The 5,724-nt window shown below is 38.0% G+C and overlaps 1 pseudogene; it reads right to left on the bottom strand.

Annotated features, from left to right (window-relative positions):
- Positions 1-208: 208 nt before the first annotated feature.
- On the bottom strand, positions 209-699 carry LOC102846120 (annotated as a pseudogene).
- Between the last annotated feature and the right edge of the window lie 5,025 nt (positions 700-5,724).

Raw genomic sequence — 5,724 nt, 5'->3', positions numbered from 1 at the left:
TTTGGGGTAAACGTGTGTACAGGGTAGGGTGCCTAGAGGCTCCGGGCCTATCCAGGCACTTGCTTTAGGCAGCTCCTGAGGCAGGGAACAGGAAGACGTATCTGTCTGAGGTCCCAGAAACGGTGGTCATGGGCATCCCAAGGCAGGCCTGTATGGCTTGAAGAAGGTGATGGCAGCCCAAGTAGGGCCAGGAGGAATGGGCTTGACTTCAATACCCATGATTCAATACCATCTGATTCCTGCTTTCTGGACCTGCAAAGGGGTCGCTGGGCACTTCCTGTTCGTCAATCGTCTGGTATGCACCACGTTCCCGTGAGGACGAGGGTCCCAGGAAACCGACATGGAGCAGGAGCTCGCCCCCCACTCCTGGTACATTTGGTAGATGAAGCAGCAGGAGAAAGGCTCGAGCAGCAGGCTGAGGATGGCCATGCCAGCCCCAAAGCGGGCCGAGTAGGTGGAGACTACCAGAGGGTAGAAGATGCTAATATTGATGATGTCCAGGAAGATGGTGACCACCAAGCCACCGAGAAACATGCTTATGGCGTCGATGGAGTCCCTCTGAGCAATAGCCCATACTCCCAAGGCCAGAATGGTGTAATTTGCCCAGACATAGCTTTCTGAGAATGTGATGCCGCCCCAGGTAGTCAGCAGCCAGTGAACCAGCAGTATCACCTTCAGGTTCAGCGTGGGCAGTTCCATCCTGATCCTGGCCCTGGGGACTTGCGTGACCACCGTGGGGGGCAAGGATTCTGGGGCTTTGTCTGGCATACTTTGAATGTGTTGTAAGGAGGGAGAGGTCCTTAGAGAGGGACATCATGCTTGGGCGGGTGGAGGGACAGCACAGGAGGGGAAGACCTTCTATGACGTGGATTGAGTCAGTGACTGGGGTAATTGGGATGGGTGTATAAGGGGCAGTGTGATTTGCACAGTATAGAGCAGAGTTTAGGGCTGTTGTACATAGGGTCGCTATGAGTCGCAAGGGACTCGAGGAGCACATAACAACAACAACAACAACAACAATCACACACATGTAAAGAACACATGTTAATACAATTATTGTTCAAATATATGAACCTACCACTAAAGCCCAAATGAAGAAATTGAAAACTTCTAACAAATTTGCAGGCTGAAATTGCTCGAACATGCAATCACTACCTAACTTGGGAGGAACTGGAGAGTATTATACTAAGTGAACTAACTCAGTCTCATAAGGACAAATACTGTATAAGACCATTATTGTAGAAATAGATAAGTAGTAAATCATGTATGAGAATCTAGAGGGGTAATCAGAGGGGTGGCGATGGGAGGGGGTAATCATAGAGTTGTACAGTTTGATTGGTGGAGGGGGTGAGTTGGTAAGATGGGGGAATCCTGTGTGAAGGACAATGTATATGAGCTTTGTAGGTATGTCACTGTAAAATTAAAGAAAATAATTAGTTGTGAGTAATAAACATAAATTAAAAAAAGGATATATACTAGTAACTGCTAACTGAAGTGCAAATGTTGGAAACAAAGAAGAAGGAATGGTAGTTGGAAAACACAATCTTGGTGACAGAAATGAAAATTGAAATGAAATTTTAATATCACATAATAGAATTTTGTACAATAAATTATTTATTCATTGCAACTTAAACATTAATTTAACCTGATGAACTCCACAGGTACTAGATGGAATACATCTACGGACAGAGATATTGGAAAAGCTCAATATCAGCAGTGAAAACCAGGCTGACAGTGGAACACAGATGATCAACTACTCAAATACTCAACTACTCAAATGGAAATTGAAACTGAAGATGATGGAAATTGAAAGAAGTCTACAAGAAACAAAATATGGCCTTGTGTCTATTCCAACAAATTGGGGGGTTTTTTTGCTAAATATATTTTTTATACTTTTGATTGTGATTTTTAACAAAAGTTTAAAGGCAGTTTAGAATTTCATTCATTCACTCTTCCCCGTTTTTCTTCTTCTCCCTCCTTTCTCCCTCTCCAGTCCACTTTGCAATGTATCTCTTGTTCCAGATTGTAGTCATACATGTAATGCCTAATGATACGTTCTTTTCAGAGACTTCTTCCCTTTATCTATTCCAATGCAGAGCTCACTATTAGCTCAATGTTTTTCTATTCTCCCTACAATCTCCCATGCCAGTACTATTTTATACCAGCAATGCTATGCAGTATTTGTCCTTTTGTGTCTGAGATATTTCACTCAGCATAATATCCTCCATCTAGGCCCACCCACGTTGTGTAATATTTTATGAGTTCATTGTTTTTCAGTGTTGCATAATATGATATTGTGTGCATGTACCATAGCTTTTCTGTCCATTCATTTGTTGATGGGCACTTGCATTACCTTCCTCTCTTTTCTTTTTTTTAAAAAATTTTAACACTTTTTTCCTTTTCCTTTATTTTACTTAATTTTAATGGAATTTTACAGAGGCTTTGAATTTCCATTAATTCATTGTTGCACTCTTCTCCCTGCCCACCCCCACCACCCCCTGAATTCGATTTTCTCTTTTCTATTGTAAATAATGCAGCAATAATCATGGGTGAACATACATCTGTTTGAGTTGTGGCTCTGGTTTCTTCTGGGTATATTCCCAGTAATGGAATAGCTGGACCAAATGGCATTTCTATTTTCAAATTTTTGAAAAAGCACCAGATCGCCTTCCATAGTGGTTGTGCCATTCATTTTACATTCCCGCCAGCAGTGAATAAGGGTTTCAATCTCTCCACAACCTCACCAGTATTTGTTATTTACTACTGTGTTGGACTTTGCTATTCTTGCCGGGGTGAGATGATATATCCTAGTGTTTGATTTTCATCTCTCTGATAGCTAGGCATTTTTAACATTACTTCATGTGCTTGTTTACCATTTGAATTTCTTCCCTGGTGAAGTGTCTATTTATATTCTGTGCACATTTCGTTATTGGTTTGTTTACCTTTTTTTGTTGTTGTTGTTAAGGTGCTGGGGTATTCTATAAATTTTATGTATGAGTCTCTTATCAGGTATATCATTGCCAAATATTTTTTACCACAGTCTATGGGTTCCCTTAAAAGGAAAACTTCCTTTTCGAAATTTTCTGATGTGTGTAGAAATTTGATTCTTAAAAGGTCCCATTCATCTATTTTATTCTTTCCTAGTTGTAGGTTTTTCATTACACTTGGAAATCTGTTTATGCTGCGGATTATTGATGCTGGAGTTATTCCTAACTTGTCTCTGATGAATATTACAATCTTTGATCTTACTCCTAGGTCCAATTTTGCCAACACCATTTGTTAAAGACACTGTCATTTCTCCACTTAACTAATTTCATCTCCTTGTCAAACATCAGTTGATCATAGGTAGATGAATTGATTTTGGGGTTCTCTATTCTATTTCATTGATTTATGTGTCTGTTGCTGTACCAGTATTATGTTGTTTTGACCACCACCTCTGTATAGTAGTAATTGAGATCAAGGAATGTGATGACTTGTACCTTGTTTCTCTTTTTCAGTAGTACTTTGCTTATTCAGGGTCTCCTCCCACTCCAGATAAAATTGGAAATTGCCTTTTCCATTTTGTTGAAGAATAGAATTGTTATCTATATTGGGATTGCATTCAATTTGTAGATTGCCTTTGCTAAAATTGTCATTTTTACAATATTGAATCTTCCTATCCGTAAGCATGTATATTCTTCCATTTCTTTAGGTCGCTTTTTGTTTCTTGTAGTAAAGTTTTGCAATTTTCTTGGTATATATCTCTTGTGTCTTTAGTTAGATTTGTCTCTAAGTATTTCACCTTGTAATTAGTTACAGTAATTGATATTGTTTTTCATAGGTCCATTTCTGTATTATCTTTTTCTCAATAGAGAAATTAAATTGATTTTTGTATGTTGATCTTGTATCCTGAGACATTACTGAATTAGTCAACAATTTCCAATAGTTTTCTCACTGTATCTTTAGGGTTTTATAAGTATACTATTATATCATGTGCACGTAGAGATAGTTTTACTGCCTTTTTGCCAATTTTGATACATCTTACTTTCTCCTATTGTCTTCTTGCTCATGCTAAGACTTCAAATACAATACTGAATAGGACAGCTGGTAGTGGGCACCCTTGTCTAGTCCCTGTTCTTAAGGAAAATGCCTTTAATCTCTCTCCATTGAGAACAATGTTGGCACTTTGTTTTGTGAATATGCTTTTCACTATATTGAGGAAATTGCCCTCTGTTTCTATTTTGTTGAGTGTTTTAATCAGAATAGACTGTTGTATTTTGTCAAAGCACTTTTCTACATCAATAGATAGGAACATGATGTTCTTGTTATTTGCATTGTCAATGGGATAAATAACATTGTTGTGTTGTTGGGTTCGTTTGGAATTTTTTTTTTCTTTTTATGTTGCACCATCCCTGCATAACTCTTAGGAATCCCATTTGGTCATGATGAATTATTTTTTTATGCATTATTGGCCAAGGTTTATTGATAATTTTTGCATCTATGGTGATGAGACATATTGGTTGATAATTTTCTATTTTGGTGGTGGTATCTGACTTTGGTATCAGGGATATGTTTACTTCATAGAATGAGTGTGGGAATGTTTAATATTTTTCTATTTTCTGAAATATTTTATGCAGAATTAGTGAAAGCTCTTCTCTGAATATTTTATAAAATTCAGTAATAAAACCATCTGGTACAGGGGTTTCGTTTTTTGTTTGTTTTGGGTTTTTTTGTGTGTGAAGAGTTCTTTGATGATCTGTTAAATTTCTTCTTTTGTAATGTGTTTGTTCAGGTGTTGTACTTCAGTCTGTGTCAGTTTGAATAGGTTGTGAGTTCTAAGTATTTGTTAATTTCCTCTGATTTTTCATATTTGTTTGAATAGCGTTTTACCTTAATATTCCATTGTTGTTGTTGTTAAGTGCCGTCGAGCAGCAGGCGACTCATAGTGACTCTATGAAGGAGAGTCCTCGACGCTTGGGTGCCTTTCATCCTCTCTCCAGGTTCATAGGGTTTCCGGAGGCAAGCTATTATGGAAGTGGATGCTACTCCTCCTTCCAAGCTTGTTTTAATGGGGCACTCCACCAGACTCTGTCCGCATTGGGTGGCCAACTATTAACACATTTGACACATCCGTGTCACAGTGTTCAGCCTCACAGCAAGCACAAGTGACAGAGTACGGCAACTCAGGGCTATACGACCTAGAGGGATGTCTGAACAAAAACAATGAAAGACAGGCCTCAGGGCCACGGATTAAAAGTCACCCACTTTTGGCTTGGTAGCATCGCTTTCTGTCCACTGGTCCATCTGATCTCTCTATATATCATATTCCATTATTAACCTTTTTATTTCAGTGTGACATTACCACTTTCATCTCTTATTTGGAATTACTGTGTCTTCTTTCCTTTTCATTGTTAGCTTTGGTAGTGGATTGTCAATTTCATTGACCTTTTCAAAGAAACAATTCCTGGTCTTGCTAAGTTTTAACTGCTTTTCTATTTCATTTATTTCTTACCTAATATTTGTAATTTCCTTTTTTTTCTTATAGAAGTTATCGGATTTTACTAGGATTCCTTTTCTGTTTGTTGAAGATGTAGGATTACATAATTATAATTTTTTCTTCCATTTTGGTGTTTGCTTATTGGTATGACTGACGTCTAAACACTGCTTTGGCTTTTCTTAGGGATTTTCATAAGTTGTATTTTCCTTCTTATTTAAGAACTTTTAAAATTTTATTTAATATATTTT

Source organism: Elephantulus edwardii, unplaced genomic scaffold (genome assembly GCF_000299155.1).
Source record: "Elephantulus edwardii isolate Elephantulus edwardi_28Jun2011 unplaced genomic scaffold, EleEdw1.0 scaffold00555, whole genome shotgun sequence".
NCBI lineage: Eukaryota > Metazoa > Chordata > Mammalia > Macroscelidea > Macroscelididae > Elephantulus > Elephantulus edwardii.
Note: the sequence above shows the minus strand (reverse complement) of the source record. Positions and strands in the feature narration are given on the sequence as shown.